Consider the following 16,866-nt stretch of genomic DNA (forward strand, 5'->3'; position numbering starts at 1 on the left):
TACTACCACTACGTAATCTAACTGAATTACTGAACATTTCTTGAACTTCAACAAATTAGTGCGATAATGAAAAGCACGCGGAGGAGAAAAGGATATGAGAAATTTAATTTTTGGCTTTGTCGAGGGAATAATATAGTGGTCACTGCTCTCGCGACGCTAGGTATTAAAACCTTTTATCAATGGAGATCGTTCCTGTCGTCGTCTGATGAAGAAAGTAAATGATGCAGGTTGGATGCTGGTCAAAGTGGAAATTCAAATAGTATTGCCATGTGTAGTGGTGTAGTACCAAAGTTACTCCAGAAGAAGAACGGTAAAACAAGTGGAATGAACATTGGGAATTTGAAGAAAGTGAAATCGAATTTGGCAATTGGCGAAAATGAAGTAGATGATGTGGCGAGTGTTGAATGTTTTCGGATCCGATAATACTTACAGTACTTTGACTGATCACTTACAGAAAATCAAACTTAAAGCATTGAATTTATAAGTTATAAATTCAATGCTTAAAGCGCACCAAAGTGTGGGTAAAGAAATAATCGCCTTATGATACTAATTAACGAATTATTTTATACACATAGATCGCTTAAGGTTTATTAACACAAATGGTAATCCAAACTTGGCCATGTGAAATTGAAAACCATGTTATGGCTTTACTAATTACTTTGAACGGAACGGTGAGAGGAAATTGCAAAGCCGCCCTTTATTAATTAATATCGCAAATCTATAACACAGCAGGTAGGGCACATAAAATTTCCTGAGGTGGTTATTTCGCTGGACTGAAGCATGGCATTATATAAAAAAATGTAAAAGAATGAAGGCAAGGGAAATGCCTTACAACAACATCTCCGTATAACGGAAATAATTTAGTGTAGTGAACACATACCCCATTGTGAACAAATTGCCACCCATTTTAGAAATACCACTTTAACTTCTATACATAGCTACATAAAGAATAATCTAACTTCACGTGTACCCCAAGTTTTCCTTTATTAATTAATCTATTGAGAGCAACAACAACGAAACTGTTTCGTGTTCTACCTACGCTTACAGCAATCCTCCATTCTGAATGGAATATTGTGTAGGGGTATAACGCGATATGGAAAGAAAAACAAGGAGTGATTGAGCAGCAACATAACTAGATTTTCAGACATTGACACGAAAAAATCCAATATTTGGTCTTGCACTGTCATCGGTCCGACAGGTCCATGTCTCTGACACGGCACTATTTTTGAGTTGAAACTTTCACATAAATTAGTAACTAATTAGTAACAAAATATCAGAATTCGTATCCATCAGGATTACGAGCTACTTATAGCGTATTCGATTCTGCAATATGGCGTCTCGAACATGTAGAAATATAAAATCTCAAATTGGAGCTTTTTTATTCCTTAAAAATCAATACTTCTTAGGAGTAAAGTAAAAAAAAAAAACGTCCGGGCAATTTCATTTTTAGCGAAAGAAGGTTTATTAAAAAAAATAATGATACCCATTGAAAAAGATATCATAAATTTCCAATGAAATTTCCTAGAAAAAAAAATTGCCAATAGGCTCACAGGATTACGGGGTTGTGCGCGGATGCACCATTCTGTTGAAACTAACAGTTTCCAACTTTTGTTTTTTGTGTACCGTACATCGTTATATTCGTAATAAAAAATGCTACTCACTATAGTATGTACTTTTTTAACGTATCATATAAAAAAATAAAGTTGATTGAAGAAGTGGCAATGAGAAAGTGATTTTTGTTTTTTGTATCTATTCAAATAACACCAGAAAAAAAATAAAGACCAAATTGAGAAGTTTCGGTTTTTCTAGCATATCTTCGGAAGTAATAGGAATTTTCTGGTTTTCTTTAAAGTTTAAATATCTTCGGAAGTAAAAATTGATTCAAATTTCGATTGACCGAATGATTTTGCCTCGGTGTATCAGTCGATTATTACATTTTAGCCCATTTTCCAACTCACGTTGGAAAGCGCTATTATAGCCACTTTCTCCGTCCGTCCGTCCAAGACCATAACTACTACAGTTTTCAAGATATTTAGTTCGTTCTTGTTGCATTCGGTAGCTAATAGCTCTGGCACTTCAACAAAAAAAAATTTTGACAATTAACATGCGCATACGCAAACTACACAATGTCAACTTGCTTATTTATGGAGATATGTCTTTGAAATTTTAACCACAGATGCTTCTAGTAAAGAGAAGCATATCGCATATTGTAAAAATGATAAGTAGGCACTGCGTAATGTCAACTTTCTTATTTATAGAGATATTTTTTCGAAATTTTAACCAAAGATTCTTGTAGTAAAGGCAAACATATCGCATTTATTAAACAGCATGTTGTGTACATTCGCAGACTGCGCAATGCTAAGATTCTTATTTATAAGAATATTTATACCATAACGTATTTTCCTTTGTACCTACACATAAATAGTCCGTTATATTATCTTTCGGAAAGTACTGATCAATTCATGAAAAATGAGCTAAAGTTACTCGCCTTAATGCGAAAACCTTTTTTTTATTTTTAAAATACGCGGGGAATTTAGATTTGTCAAGAAAGAGAAATAGAGATATCTGTTGTTGTCCAACGCATTTTCTAAGTCTAAGGGTTATTTCTTTTTTATGTCGGTGTAATTTAGGATGTCTTAGGTTATAGTATTTGCAAGGATTTTATAGTCGGTTTTAATGACTTGTGGAATTCGCTGTGTACCATTTAAATTCTTTAAGACTGCTTTTTCTTTTTTTTCCCAGAACTGTACGTAGTTAAAATTCCATTGTTAAAACATCCCTTTTCGTTTATTTACACTTTTCAGCGCATTGGTAAGTTCTTGTTATCGTTGTGTTTTGATTCCTCATTTTCCATGTCTGCATCCCCTCAAAAAGAAACAACTCTTTATTTAACGAAGCATTGTTAGCGGATTGCTTGTGTTTGAATTACGAACGCAACCCGCTACGGGTTTAAATTTGTTTAGATTCATTCTATATTAAACATCATTAATGGGGTAGTATTGCGAATTCAAGTGAAGTTTGTGACGCATTATAAAATACAGGTAAAGTGGAATTGTATCGGTGTTAGCGCGTACAAAAGTTCAATTGTAATTGTGAATAAACGTTACAAAAAGAACGTCAATGCGGTTACTTAGCGAACGTAAAGTTTCGTGGAAAAGCAAATTCATTGGACATTTCGGTGACTTCATTCAAGAAGATTATAGTAAACAGTTGCATGTTACAAACTGTCTCCGTCAAATACGTGTTGAGAAATGTCTCATAAATTTATACAATTGCAAGCAGTGAAACTATAATTCGAAGGCGAAAAAATACAGTTTCGATGTTTGCTTTTATCATTTAACTTTTTAAATAATAACCCGTATGGCGGAAGTAATAAGCCAGGTTGAATGCAGTCGAGATAAATAAAAATATCATTTTCCCATTATTTCTATACTGCAAGTGAACTTCCCGCAGAGATCCAATTTTATCATTTCGATATTATCCAGCTGTAAGGAGCGATTTTTTCAAGGAAGGGCCGTATCGTATGTACCCTACGAAAATCACCTACTCTAGAAAACACTTTAATAAAGGTAACCTAATCTTTTTGTTTTGTATAAAAGATATGATCGGTTATTTTTCCTACCTTTTGCCTATTTACGAAGGTCACCGCAAGGTGGCGAACCTTTAACTGAGCCAGGTTCGACCTTGTATACTTACTTCCAGCGATAGCTGCTCCTTTTGTGTTATCTTTAACAAATTCTTGGGCAGTATTTTGCATCTTTCTTTTAAAGACTTCGTTTAATGAGTATCTCTTGAGAATCGATATACCGGATCCGTTATTTTTTTACATTCAGTGCGAAACGTTTAAAATACTAGTTTTAGTTTTTAGTCTTAGTTTTTCAAATAGTTGTTCAAATTTGTTATCATCTTCTGATAGAGTTCATCTGCATACCTGAATGCGGAAGAGTCCATTGTTGTATAATATGTGGTCAATGCTTACGATGTGGCCGAATTTTTTGCAGTTAAAGCAGCGAAATTTGTCATTGGATAAGAGAATTCGATATTATTCGCAATCTAGTAACTATTTTAGTAAAGCATCCGCGCTTTCGGTCTTTAACACATTTTTGTGCAAATGACGTTTTATTTAGCTTCGGCACCTGTAGTAATGATGGGTACCCTGTATGTGCATGTCAATTATTGTTAACGTTAAATGTAGTTGTATTGGAAATTGAACGCAATGTCGATCATATTATTTGATATCGGCGTCTATTTTGTTTTGGTTCAAAATCATTAGTTATCAATTTTATTGTTCAAATTATCTTGTACCTTATTTATTTATGTTTATTTTTTTACGTGTTAAAAGCATAAATTGAAACATCTGTTTAGGATTGGTAAACGTTTATCTCTGGGCGAAGATAAGAAGTTTTGTTATCGCGGCGTATGCTAATTAGTCTCAAGGTAAGGACGTGTTATCACCGATTTTTAACACATGTGCAGATTATTCTGAGACGACGCATTATTTTTTACAATAAGGAGGAAGGAAGAAAAGGGAAAGGGCAGGAATGTTTTAAATAATCGAACCGGACTGTAATCGAAACTTTTTGGTGGTGAACGTTGAAATGTAACCGTTTGGTGTTTTATGTTTTTTTTAAGTAACTTTTTACTTAAATTATATGGAACTTTGTTTAGTTGTCCGTGAGGATTAAAATGTTGGCGACCGCTGATCTAGAGAGTGTTTAAGTAATTTTCTTTACGTTAAGTCGAGTCAAACGGAAACGTTGTTTTTCTGTTTATAAAAAAGTTTAGTCAGTGTGCTGTGGTTATCCAGCGTTTGTCACTCAAAAGAAGTCTTCCTTTAAGTTTTCAGCTAAAGGGCCAATACTATTATTGTAATCGCAATCTCGTCTCAATCGATTTTAAGTGAAGTCAAAGAAGTGAGGTTCCAAAGTCAGTTTAGTGTTTGTGGGATGTGTTAGTGTATCTGTTTGTTGAAAAACGCATTTATGACCGATATTTACCTTAAGCCCCAGAACAAAAAACTTAGAAGGGAAACGTAAACGGGAACAACTGAGTACAAATATAATTAGTTTGGAGAACATTCAATAGATGGCGCAGAGTTAGCGTGCGTGTAAAAGGTACTAAATCTAGGGACTTTAGTACGTGTCGCCATTATGACAGTTGAATTTTGAATTTTGATTGACGGCTTATTGTGCTTTAAGTATAATTACTATTCATTATTACAATGAATTATGCATATACAAATCGAAAACGTAAATGTTGTGTGACAAATTGTGAAGACGTTTCCCAAAAATGGAGCCCGAAGTTTTTATAGAATTGGTTTAGAATATAATGTGGAAGAAATTTACACAAAAGTTTTTGGTTTGTGAACGTCATTTTTCTGGTTGCGCTTTAGAACCTAGAACACGAAGAGGTTTAAAGCGTGTGGCAGTTCGCACATTATCTTTAGCAGGTAATACTAATTGAATTGTAATAAATTGCTACATATTTTGTTTTTAGAACGATCTTGAGAGCATCATAAAGTAGAGTTCCATGAAGTTGATCTTGTATATCCATATTAAATTAAATATTACTCCTTGATTGGATTAATTGGAGTTGTTACTTATAAAACAAGTGGTCTGTACTCTTTGAAGCCCCTGACTGCTGAGGTGCATCGGCATTAAACTGAATTTATCTGGATGCCTAACAAACAAAATTGGACTTCACTGGCTGGATTCATTTACCTTTTAGGTTTCAGCTAGTCAAATCCAATGTTATTGTTACAGATCCGGAGAAATGCAGTATAATGCGGACGTAGCTTACATTTTAATATTTAAATTTGGCGCCATTCACGCAAAAGCTGCTGAGAACATACACGAGATGGCGCGTCATTTTTACATTACATTAGAGTTTCCATTCTAAGTTTGTTGTTCTATGCCTTAAGCTTGAATTTTATTTGTTAATTTGTTTAATCGGTCGCTTGGTACGTTGTGTGTGTAATCGGCCCTGAGTGCCTAAATTTATTTCAGCTCATTTGATTGTATACTGAACAAAATAATATTTCATTATTTCATCTGTAAATGGTTACTTTTTTGTTAATCGACCCTGAATTACGACCTAAGAGTTTTCATGATAAATTTTTCTATTTCGTATCTACTCCGAATTACATCAGGTGTTAAGTAAAAATTTGGTAATTAATTCTTTGAACTTTTGGGGTCAATATATTATAGTTGCCTTCTGAAATAGTATACATGGCTATAGTTCCCAATTCCTATTCCGGCGCCGTAAAAGGGATCAGTAAAACAAGCCTTAAATTAAATTGTTTCAGTTTTTCTTCAATTACACAGAATGTTGTATGTAGGACAAATATAGGACAGTACGACAAGTATTATTGGAGCGAAAAAATAATAGGGCGCTAGCACTTTGACGGGCTTTTTTCGTTGTCTATTCGATGTAATGTTCCAAAAATTGCTGTGGAAATTCTAAAAATTACATAAAAATAGATTGGCGTTCTCAAAAGGCAGTATGATAAGTATACGTTTACACGCTAGTTCTAACTTATGTAAAGGAAAAATTGCGGTGACAGAAATATCGCACAAAATGTGTCGTTATCTCTTGGTTTAATAGGTGGAAGATAAGTACATAAAAAATACCAAGTAATGTGACATTTTATGAAAATAGGGTCAAAGGTATAATAATAAAGACAGGTGCATCAGATTTAGATTGTATCCATTAATGTAGTAATAAGTATGTATACAGAAATATAATATTTGTCAATAAAAGAGAATAATTTTAAGTAGGTATCCGAGTTCCTGGGCACAAGTGGAAATCGTGAAAATTCTAAAATTAGCGATTTGTGTAGGAGGTTAATTGGAACACGCCGGTTAACTGTCAACGGGTACGCATCGACTAGGGCAGATATCTCGATAGTTGCTTAATTGAGTAGTCTCGAATTTCCGAAACAGATGCTAAATTCTAAACTCCACAGCGTTATTACTCGAACGCTCTTGCCGTTCAGTAAACAAAATGGTAGGTTTAATGGGCATCACGTTTCACAACAAAGCAAACACACATTTTCCTATGAAATATCCTCAAAGCGTAAAGAATCTGATTCTAACAAGGGCCGCATTAAAATATTATGTTTTCGATTGTGTATGCCCAATTCCACGAAACAATTCCAACGTAGGTATAGGTATATCAGTTACGTTGCGGCGTATTTTCCTTGATGAAAATGAAAAAAATGTAGATGTCACTTTGAATCGTGAGATGTCGAGTTGACTTATAAACCCTTGTCCATTATTTATCAAACACAATATTAATAAATCACTTCCATTTTGAAATGGGTTGCGACAGTACGCAACACTAATCCGCAGATTTATTAGTTTTATGGTACGTAACTAAATGTAGGTGAGCTGGAAAACTGACAGATTAGCTAACAGGATTTACGTGAAGTACAACTTCTTCACGAGAGTAATTCGTCTGACGGAGCGCTGATGAAACGCCAAGCATTGCGCATTGTAAGAGATATGATAAATTGCAAAAGGTTATAAAACACCAATTAATTAATGGTGAATTGCAGATCACCAGATGCGATCGTCCTTGTATTGCAAATGTGACTAATTACAACTGCAAAAATGTAGGTTACTAATTCGGAATTCGTGCATCTTATTTTATAACTTCTTAGCATGTAATTGGCCACAAACCATTGACTAAATTGGACTACAAATGAATGTAATGGTTATGTAAGCGATGTCATATTTCTGCACGATTCAATTCTTGATGTTACTCGATGTTTTTGAAAGTAGTTTCCAAAATATTACTTTTTTTAGCTGAGTAAAGCCAAAATACTCGTAGATCATAGAAACAAACTGGCGGAAACACCTCTCCAATTAAAAATTACACTATTGCCTACGCATTCTGGTACATTTGGACGTTTTCACGTTGTATGTGAGAGTCTAAAAAAGTAAGTAAGAAACCTACATTGAATAGCAATTACTAATTGTGTGGGGTGGTAGCGCCCCGACATATCTTAAGAAACAATTTAAAAAAAGTCGCGAGCAAGTTCTTTTAATTTTGCCGAATAATGACATGGAGTACGTTGGCCCATTTTTTTTTGGCGTAGAAAATCTCTCCATAAATCAAACAACTACTATCTTTTTTTAAATACATTATTACCGTCTTCAACGAAACGTGTCTGTTGTGATTACATTCATAAACTTATGTGATTGTATAATTTAATTGGATAAAATAGCATATATGTGTAAAAACAATCAATTAATTACTTCAATAAAAATAAAAATAGTCTTGTCATACAATTCCCTTTTATCCTATACTTCCTACAAAATGCAATAAATTGGCGACGAGGATCAGAAACGACGACCTGCCACTGCAAGCATTATTTTTCAAATTGAAATGTTTGAACATTCTGGATTTCAATGGGAGAGATGGGTGAAGAGATTGGAAGGTACATTTGATGTATTTCAAATAATAATAAATAATAATGTGTCATTAGTTGAAATTTGTAATTTGGGTGGCTTGTAAGAGGTAAGTAGATGGAGATAATAATAATATACTTCTGCGTTCATTATGATTCCCCTCCATATATATAAACGGTTTTGGTATTTTTTGATATCTAGTGGGAAAAGAGACATGGCCCTTGGAAGCGCTGTTTAAAGTCTCAGTGACTAAAGGGATTATTACATTCATTAAGGCCCGTTTTTCCAGCTCTCAATAACTTTGCTCTCCGGATAAATTGCATGGATACCATTGTCGATACAATCGTTGTCACGCTTATCTAGCGAATAAATTTATCGAGAGATGGAAAAACTGGTCCTAACCTCTATATTGTTCTAGGTATCCTCGGAGAAAGATGAACGGAATGATTGAGACGATAAACAAAAGCTCCTGTGACCAACCTTATGAAGCAAGGAAAACCCTCAGAAATCATCCACCCGCTCAGTCGAGTAGGTTAGTGCCAACACGGAAAAAGCGTAAAATTTGTTGGAGAATGTCATTGCAAATTGGGAGTCTCTGAAACAAGTACAGTTCCACTAATGTAAGGAGATTTTGGAGTTCTGTAGTGAAAATCTGCCTAATATTCATATTTTCGACCGGATTGTGACAAGGGATGATTCAATATTATTCTAAGAGAAGGCAGAAGTCATTTATTCATAAGGGGAGCCCGACCATGCACACCGAGGGCTCTATAAAGGATAGGGCCCTCTCCGGTTCCAGATAACTGTCGCCAAGAAGATGCACGTGGGCTCTACTTCAAGCTCAATGTTGTGCAGGTGATAGGTATTCATCCAGTGCCTTTGTACAGACACCGGTGATCTTCCTAATCTGGCTCCTATTTAGTTTTAGAAGCTTACAGTATCCAGATTTACCAAGGGGACCTGTTAAGCTGGCCCGATACTGTCCAACTGCTTGTTGCCACTGAGCCTGGAATTGACCTAGTCCTTAATCCTGGCCTTAACAACGAAGGGCCCTCAGTGTCACCTGACTGTCACTGTGATGACGGCTAACATCTCTGCCTGAAACACGGTGCAGCACCTGGTCGATCACCATATATACCAATGCCCGTTTCCCATTCCTTTAGAGACTCGTCTGTAAACCATAAGAGTGACTTTATAACTCTTTGGCCTTAGTAAGACAATCCGGATCCCATCCCTTCTTGCGAGGAGGGGATCGGATCTGAGAGTTTCCTCCCAGATCCATCCGTGCCCTAGGCTCCTTCGATCTTTCCACTCGTCTCAACTCCCAAGCGTTTAGCCGTATGTATTCCTTTGGAGCCTCTGTCTCCACAGCTAAGTATATATAAAGGCTCTAGTTCCAGAAGTGCTTGCATGAGCAAAGTTAGCGTGATTTTCATGGCTCGAGTGACTTCCAGCTGCTTCCTCTAAGTTACCCTGCTCCACGGCAGACCACCATATAAGTGCACCGTACAGTATTATTGGCTTTACCACTGCAGTGTGAAACCAATATAACAGTCGAGGGTTCAAGTCCCATATATACCTAACCAAAAGCTCTTCTACACGCCGATAGATATGCAGTTGCATTTTTGCTTATTCGTTCATAGTCCCCTTTCCAGGTCAGATGCGAGTCTTTGATGGCTTCCAAATATTTTACTGAACTGGCCAGACCCAGTTGACGCCCTCCAAGAGTGAGCCCGTCAAGGTTCGCTCCCCTTCTGTTCGTCAATCGCACAACCTTGTTAAACGCACCATCCATATCTAGAGACGCTCCCAGAGATATCCCCCCTCCCTGCAGATATTCCCCTCTCCAACCCTCACACGAGGCTGTGTAGAGCCGTCTCCATGGACATATCAGAAGTGTAAGCGTGTTCGATTCGGATAGCGCAAATAGAAGTTTCGGGCAGCGATCATCTATTTTGAAAACACTCAAAATATATCGCCAGCATATTAAATGCTTCTTGGTTAGAAATCGACATTTTAGAATAGATTACAAATTCAAAAAACTGCACTCTGTGAATGTAAACACAGTAGAATAATTTACAAATTACGGCTGTTATTATTTTATAATGCAGTGTAGGGTGCTTTTCCAAACAAACTTTCGCGCAGTCGACAAATGCCGGAAATACGTCAAAAGTAAATTTAAGATACAATTTAAGCATTTTTATTGATTAGTTAATTAAATTTCATTTTCCCAATATTTGAGGTTAGGAACGAGATTTTGAAAAACGCTTTTCACTGGCCTCTTTGGATGTTATTTGGCTATTTTGTCATAAAGAAAAAGTCATATTCTATTTGATGTGTTTAGGATTTTGGGTAATGCTGTCAAAACTAGCCCCCTGGCGGAGAAGGATTCAACTAAATTAACTATATTTTGGTTGATTCTTGTTGCCCAAAATCGGTCAAACCGTTAAGAAGTTAAAGCAGGTTATTGCAAAAACAATTCAACGTCCCACACCATCTTTCTTTTTGAAATAACTGAGTTTTTTTACGAAAATGATAGATAAACTGGTTCTCTTTAAAAATGTAAAAAAAAATGTTCAGTTTATTATGCGAAATTTAAGGAAAATGCAATGCTCTGGTGGTCATTTTTAGAACTTGAAAATGTTTTCTCGCGATTCTTCATAACCGATTTACCCAATAATTTTTTGTATCCCTAAGTCATACGACGAACGGTTCCCGAGATATGGTCGATGAAAACTCTTCTTGGGTCACCCGGTACATCTGTGTAGATTAAAGTAAGTTGACTTGACGGTCACATTCAGATTCTTTAGGAACGATGCACATCCCTTCTAATGAAGTCCTTCGCCTTATTAAAATACCAGTCGGTTTTATATATCTATAAAATGTGTATAATATCCGATACTCGCAAATGCAATATTGAAAAACGACTAGTAATGGTTCTTATGTTCTTATGTTAAAAATAATTTCACATGCAAATTGGAACTGAAAGATTGAAGTTGAAATATGCTTATTTGTAAATCTAATAAGTTTACACTATAGACATTTGCCGATCTCAGCCGGATTGAATTCTAGAAAGGTGAAGTCTTTTGATAATGAAGTGGTAGGCTTCGTCTTTTATAAATCTAAACGCGAAACCTTACTTTATGTAATGGCTCAGTACAATTTTCGGATTCCAAACAGTAGAGACAATTTTAGGACCATACTAGCTGCTCTGGAAACGCATAAAAATGTGTGAAAAGTTTCTTGTTCTTTTTTTTAAATAATAGTGCTTTTTATCCAACAGAAAGGGCTAATTATATGATAAGTAGGTACCTACTTGAACACAAATACTGGCAACGTATAAGTTGAAATCAAATTATTACCAAACAGTGTGTTATATTGTAACAAAATTAGTTAGGTAACGTACAAATCAAAGGGATAATTATGGTCTTACAACACGAAAGCTCTCCTTCGTTTACAACGCAAACGCAGACCTTATATTTACAATAATAATTAAAAATAAAACTGTAGCTTATTAAGCAGAGAATCTTTTTACGAAAACGGAACAGAACCCGGGAACGGAGGAAGAGTTTTTAATTCGGTTGTTGGCAATCGATAGCTAGATTAACTTCAAGTTTAGTGTGATCGAACTTAATTGGAAGAACAAGATTGATACAAAAGATGTAAATTTGTCATCTTTTAATTACCTTTCTAGGTTTGAAAAATGTGATATCGTCTTGGCTGTGAACCTTTAATCACAGACATTTCCTGTAAATCAATTACCTACATTTTTCAGTGCCCTCGGAGGATTATAACAGAGCCTAATATAGAACAGACATTGGACTATTAACTATAAACTCACTCCTTAAAAACTACACTATACCTACTGAGCATTTCTGTTAGAACTCTTACAAATCCTGCCTTAGTGAGTGTTGGAAGATTTGAAACCTCCCGGACAAAATCATTTGATAAATCCAAGGATTATATTCGTCATTTTATTTTTTGGCAAGGTAAAAACTTTTTATTAAGATCATCATGACCTTAACACATATATTCCAAACGAACCCAGTGTCAAACTTTATTCAGCAGAATGCCCTCTAAAAGTGAGGGGTGACATAAATTAACTACACCTACTACACCTATGTATAGGAAGTAGTTCGTCTCAATCCCTAGTAGTAAATTAAATCGATTCATATCTTAGGTGGAATTGGAAACAAAAATATTTATTATGATTTTCATTATTACCAAAAAATATCTTTTGATATAGATGGCGACACTTATAAGAATAAAACAAATAATTCCCAACCATCGATTAAGAAAACTAGCCTGAAAGCTAAAATGTCTACATTTAACATCAGGAACATTCTCTACAGGAAAGCGTCTAGAAGGGCGGATGGTTCGTGGGTGGTAAGTAGGATAAGAACGTTTCATACACAGATCATTCATACACAAGACCATTCAAGTATTCATTTCAGACGATTTACAAATGGAAAGATTAGTACTCCCGACGATTCAAACCCAAAGGATCATTGGTCCCCGACTCTGTAGGACCAGTCCTAAACAAAGTCTATTTCATGATTTAAAATTAAGACTATTACATATAGGTAATACGCATCACAGTGGATTGAAGTACATACATGAGTCTATCTAGAAGAAAATGATACAACGATGGACGTGGTTCGTAGTTGAATGAAAACGTGAGTGAATAAATAATTATAATTAATTTTCTCCTTAAATTACGCATCCGTATCTGCTATACCCATTACGAACAGCAAAGAGTGGGTCAATGATTTAATCTTGTAAGTAGTCTGCGTAACGTTTTAATGTATTTAATGCGAGCAGAGAAATAATCTTCACTTTCACTAGTTAGAACGCGTACAAAATTCACTTTCACGCCAAAAGCATAGAAATTTATGCAGGTATTTGAAATATTCAGATCTTTCGTAAACATCTCTAACCCTACTTAATTAACGATCGATTTGCACTTGTACCTACTTTGAATATTGTATATGTGAACGTTAAGTTCAAGGGGACACTTAATGATTTAGTAATCAAAGAGTGCGTGATGTCACCCTATTAAAACGCTTTTCAAGCTCCCAAAAATTGACGTACGTTAAACCTGTCATTAATTAACGGCTCCGCACCGTAGGTATAACTCGCACTCCAATTAATTTATAACCCCAATCTGCAATTATGTGCATAAAAAAAGGCAATTAGGTGAAAGGGTGTTGAGACAATCATCTGATTTTGCCAATTACATACAGATTTATGTACGTAACTGTATGAGGTGAGGCGCCGTAGTATTATTAAAAATTTTCATGCTTACAGATTAATATTATCTTCGGCATATATAATTGTGTGAAATCTCACTGTAATTTTTTTGCAATAACCCATGCCCTAAAGCTACTGCAATCACCCAAAATACAACGCATGAAAATCCGGTTCACTGACTCGTGTTAGTAAATCGTGTAAGTTCTTTGTACAATTTTAGCGTAGGTAATGGATGTAGACATATATACGCTGCAGGAGATTTTTATGTAACGTTCTCATTTATTACACCTATGATTTTTCTAGATAACTATCAAAAAATTTTTTTTTCGAATTTGGTCAATGGGCCAACTCGCATAATATGACGATAAGCAGCTTATGTGTTGTGATAGTGAACAAGCGAGTGCATTAAATGACCGTGAAAAATACTGACGGAGATTTACGTTCGAACGTAGAATCGCAAGCGTATAAAACGGAAATCGCCTACTTAAAAGAAATTGTTAGCATAAAGGATGATTTAATTAAAAACCAGCAAGAGCTTATTAATTCTCTCAAAGGCCAATTGGAATTGATTAAACAATACCAGCCGCAGAGTAATGAGCGCCCTAAAGTACAACTAAATAATGCCACAATATTGAAAGCCAAAGGTGCAGCAAAAAATAATGACCCTTCAAAGGAGACCAACCCAACGTACCGTAGCATAACTATAAAAAGTAAATATGACAATGATGATCAAGATAGGAATCAGCCGATAACACAGAATACAAACGGTGGCGCAAACAAAGAGAACCACAATCACCATCAGCATCAAAGCGCATCCATAGATATCAAGAACCCTACCAAGATGGAGAGCAGCAAAGAAGATTCAATTACACGATCAAACTCTAATGAGGACTTCACGGTAGTGTCTCACAAAAAAACAAGGACGAAGAAAACCACAACAATCTTGGGCACTCGTGCCGAATGTGACATAACAGCAGTGGTCAGTAGGAGAAACGTCTTCATCTCACGCCTGCACCCCGACACAACCGCAGAACAACTTACCAACTACATCACGAAGCAAAACATCAGTGTGGTATCTGTTGAAAAACTAGAAATACAATCCAACTCCATTTCAGCCTTCAAAGTAGTCATCCCAATAACAGAATCGTCAAGCATCTACAAAGCAGATATGTGGCCACAGTATACTATTATACGTCCCTACCGCCAAAACCGAAATTTTCCTCCTGCTACTCCGCAACGCCCACCAGCTTAGCCGAGGGCGACAGTTTTTCCATTCAACGTGTAACCATCGACACTCTACATCTTAATATCCGCGCACTGTTCAATAAAGTAAATTACATTGATTTACTCTGTAACCGTAACAATTACAATGTCTTATGTTTTAGTGAATCGTGGCTCAACGAGACCCAAATTGATCTAGTTAAAATAGAGGGTTACACAAACTTGGCTAATTTTTATCGAAAACACAGAAATGGTGGAGGAAGTTCAATTTTCATACGAAATGATCTTCTAAAATCCAGTAAAACCCTGCATCATGTAAGTAAAATCGGTGTTGAGGATGTTATTGAGTGTTGTGGGGAATCCATTTCGAATAAAATCTGCATATTAGCTATCTATCGCCCCTGCAGTAAGAGCAATGAAAACATTGCACTGTTTTTAGATCGATTTAACGATCTATTACGAACAATACAAACCCGTTTTAATTACATTTATATTGGTGGGGACTTCAATATAAACCAGATGAGTAGGGACAATACATGGGAGGCCTTCAATGATGTGCTTAGCTTGTACTCTCTAACATCCATAATTCAAGAGCCTACCCGAGTACAACAACTTCCAGGAGTCAGCCATTTATGTGCCTCGTCAATCGAATATATCCTAACGAATTCCATGGATAGTATCCAGCAAAGGGCCAATTTTGAAGTGGAATTTTCCGACCACTTTGCACAATCAGCTAAAATCATAGTTGAATTAAAGGAAAAGACAACAAAAGAGATTTCGGAGATAAAGTGGGTTCGTAGACTTTACTCGAAACATAACCTAATGAATTCAGTAAGCTATACGATGAACACTATATACAGGACCTTGAACAATGTAGCAACCCGAATGAAAGATTCAATACCTTTTATGAAACTTTTAGCTGGTGTTTCCAATATGCGTTTCCAAAAAAACAAACACTGTGTTCAAAACAATCACAACCCCGGAATAAAATTATTTTTTCTCCTCAACTGCAGACCAAGTATAATAAGTTTAAAGCTCTCAGCTTAATCTGTAAAGTTGCGAGTAATGACGAATTAAAACAACGTTTAAAAGGGATGTATAAATCAATAGCTAAAGACATCAACTCAGAAAAAAAGCTGTATATGTCAAAAACGATAAGTAAGGCTGAAAATAAAGCGAAGACCTTATGGGATCTTATTGGTTCAATTCGGTCCAAAAAGAAACAAATCCAAAGCCAGCACATCGATTCTGAAGATTTCGCCATCTTTTTCCAAAGCGTAGTTCCCCATAATGATACTCCTGTTCTTAGCAACCAAAGTACTATAAAAACCAACCTTAAAGAATCCTTCTATTTTAAGCCATCATCTCCCAATGAAATTTACAATATAATAAATTCATTAAAAGGACAAAAATCTCCCGGATATGATGAGATTCCCAACGCTCTTCTCAAAAGCTGTTCGGACACCATTGCTCCACAACTATCAAACATTATAAATTATTGCATAACTCAAGGCGTATTTCCTGACAAGCTAAAAACAGCCCGAGTAATACCAGTCCATAAAAAGGGAGAGGTAACTGAGATCAGCAACTACAGACCGATCTGCTTATTAAGCTCTTTTTCAAAAGTGTTGGAAAAATGCATATACGAGCGCCTAATGAAGTTCTTTGAAAAGTTCCAAATTCTTTCCCAAAGACAATTTGGTTTCCGTCCACGAATGTCTACAGAAGATGCTACCACCCACCTAGTGCAACATATTTATAACGAAATTGATTTAAATAAACAATGTTACGTTGTATTATTTGACATCAAAAAAGCTTTCGACAGCATAGACATAAATATTCTTTCAAAGAAGCTTGAGAGTGTGGGAAGACGAAACGAAACACACGAATTCCTTTTATCGTTCCTACATAACCGAAAATACGCTGTGAAGTATCAGAACACGACTTCTGCCGAATACGTCCTGAACATGGGAACCCCTCAGAG

Source organism: Photinus pyralis, unplaced genomic scaffold, assembly GCF_008802855.1.
Source record: "Photinus pyralis isolate 1611_PpyrPB1 unplaced genomic scaffold, Ppyr1.3 Ppyr1.4_LG3b, whole genome shotgun sequence".
Taxonomy (NCBI): Eukaryota; Metazoa; Arthropoda; class Insecta; order Coleoptera; family Lampyridae; genus Photinus; species Photinus pyralis.